Source organism: Helianthus annuus, chromosome 15 (assembly GCF_002127325.2).
Source record: "Helianthus annuus cultivar XRQ/B chromosome 15, HanXRQr2.0-SUNRISE, whole genome shotgun sequence".
Taxonomy (NCBI): domain Eukaryota; kingdom Viridiplantae; phylum Streptophyta; class Magnoliopsida; order Asterales; family Asteraceae; genus Helianthus; species Helianthus annuus.
The window spans coordinates 43,805,853-43,808,590 of record NC_035447.2 but is presented as its reverse complement, the minus strand read 5'-3'; positions in this window follow the sequence as shown (position 1 = coordinate 43,808,590).

Sequence of the window (2,738 nt, the reverse complement as noted above, 5' to 3'; positions counted from 1 at the left end):
CCAAAAACCTAAACCCCCCCACCCCCACCCCCCAAAAACCTAAATTCACCCTCCCACCAAAAGCCTAACCCACCCCCCCCCCCAAAAAAAAAAAAAACCTAAACCCCCCAACCCCCCACCCTTCCGAAAACCTAAAACTAAACCCTAAACATAAACCCGAAAAAAACCTAAACCCCCCACCCACCCCCCCAAAAACCTAAACCCCCCCCCCTCTCCCCCCACACCCAAAAACCTAATCCTAATCCTAAACCTCCAAAAAAACTAACCCTAAAAGCTAAACTAGACTCAAAAAGCTAATTTTAAGCATGTAATGCAATTGTAGTACATGTTATATTGCACATGTGCACTACTATAATAATAGTGTTGATAACAAGACGACACCATAAATATTTTTTTATGTCATAAAAAATATGTTCGAATATACTTGAATGAAAGATAAGAAAATTTGTGATCTTATGGTGCCATTTTTGTTTTAAAATGATAACGTATGGAGAAATGGGAAATGTTTGAAAAGTTATATATTTTTTTTCCAATTTTACCCCTCCTTCATTAAAAGTCTCCCTTCCCCTCCTTTTTAGTGGATTTTAGTTAGTTTTCTAGTTTTCTCATTTATATCTAGTTTCTCGTGATCCTCTCCCTATATATATATATATATATATATATATTAACAGTTTGAATTGAATGAGACATATAATTGGTTTGAATTGAATGAAATGAAATTACAAATCATTTGAAGGGTTGCCTATCAACACCACAAATTAAGTCACCATTAATTGCAAACTATTCTTAGTCAACAAGATTTGTAACCATTGCATAATTCTCTCCCTAGAAGATTTGTAACCATTGCATAATTCTTTCCCTAGAAGATTTGTAACCATTGCATAATTCTTTCCCTAGAATCAAGCTCTTGTAATTATTGTATTCATTCTTGTACCACTATATATTGATTTGTAAATAATGAGAATAGCATCTTGATTCAATACAAACTTCTATTGTTTATATGGTATCAAGAGCCTAAAAGCTCCCTTGAGCCATCTCCGATCCAAAACTCGACAGACACCTTCTGTCCGCTTCCCTTTTTTTTTCTTTCGATTCACCATGGCCAAACCAATCATCGACAACCGTCAACCCACTACTTGTGCCAATCGCCCAACACGCAACCCAAATCCACCCACAACCCGAAACCAATGGCCATCTAGAACTACCAATACCGACACTCGCCTGACTCGCAACAACAACACCTATTGTTACTATTGTAACATTCCCGGACATGACACCAAAGATTGTCGCAAACTTACTCACTTCCTACGAGAACACAATGTCTCGCCTCAAAATAACAACACCCCGGTGGTTAACTACACCACCCCTCACCCAACGGCTACAACCCCATCTTGGATGTGGGACACCAGTGCGTCCAACAACACCACGAACAACAACCAACAATTTCCCGTTCTTTCTGAATACGGAGGACCCGATAAGATCGTGCTAGATGATGGTAAAACTCTTCCTATAACTCATATTGCTCAAACAACTATTCCAACAAAATCTCGCCCACTTCTTTTAGATAACATTTTAATTGCTCCTAATCTTCGAAATAATCTTATTTCTGTTGCCAAAGTTTGTCGTACTAATCGTGTTTCTGTTGAATTTTTTCCCTATCATTTTTTTGTCAAGGATCTACACACGGGGGCGCGTCTCATGCGGGGAGTAAACATCAATGATGTCCACTATGGACCAATCTCCTTGTCTCCTCAAATCAACAACACCCAAACAAACTCTCTTCTCATGTGGCGCCACATACTTGGACATCCATCGCTTCAAGTGTTTAAGTCTTTAATTTCTAAATTAGGACTTCATAGTAATAAGGTGACCCATGAGTCTTTTCATTGTGCTTCATGTTCACTAAATAAAAGCCACAAACTACCTTTTGGCAAAAATTCTTTTGTTGCTAATCAACCACTACAACTTCTCTACTCCGACGTATGGGGTCCCATAAAAACGTCAATAGATGGGTTTAAATACTATGTCATTTTTGTTGACTATTTTTCCAAATACATTTGGTTATACCCAATCAAACGAAAATCTGATGTCAAAATTCTTTTTCCACAATTTAAATCTCTTGTTGAAAAATTTTTAAAAACCAACATTGTTGCATTATTCACTTATAATGGGGGTGAATATGTGGGTCTCTCACCATATCTTGCCTCTCAAGGTATCTCCCATTACACGACACCACCTCATACACCGGAACAAAACGGTATTGCCGAACGACGTCACCGACATGTCGTTGAAACCGGCCTCACATTACTCCACTACTCCCACTTACCACAACATTTTTGGTCTCATGCTTTTCAAACCGCTACTCATCTCATCAATCGCTTACCTACACCCACCCTTAACAACAAATCACCCTATGATATGTTGTTCAAAACCACTCCCAGTTATTCCAAACTCAAACCATTTGGTTGCCTTTGCTACCCATGGTTACGACCATACGCCACTTCCAAACTACATTCACGTTCAATGGCGTGCATCTTCCTATGGTACTCATCCTCCAAGTCGGCATTCAAATGCTATGACCCCCTTAATCACAAACTCTACCACTCTCGCCATGTCTAATTTGTTCCGCACATCTTTCCATCTCAAGCAACCAATTCCAATCCCAAACATGTGTCATTCGACACTTTCTTACCACCACAACCCTTGGCTCCAATTTCCTCACCAACGCCTCCCTCTCC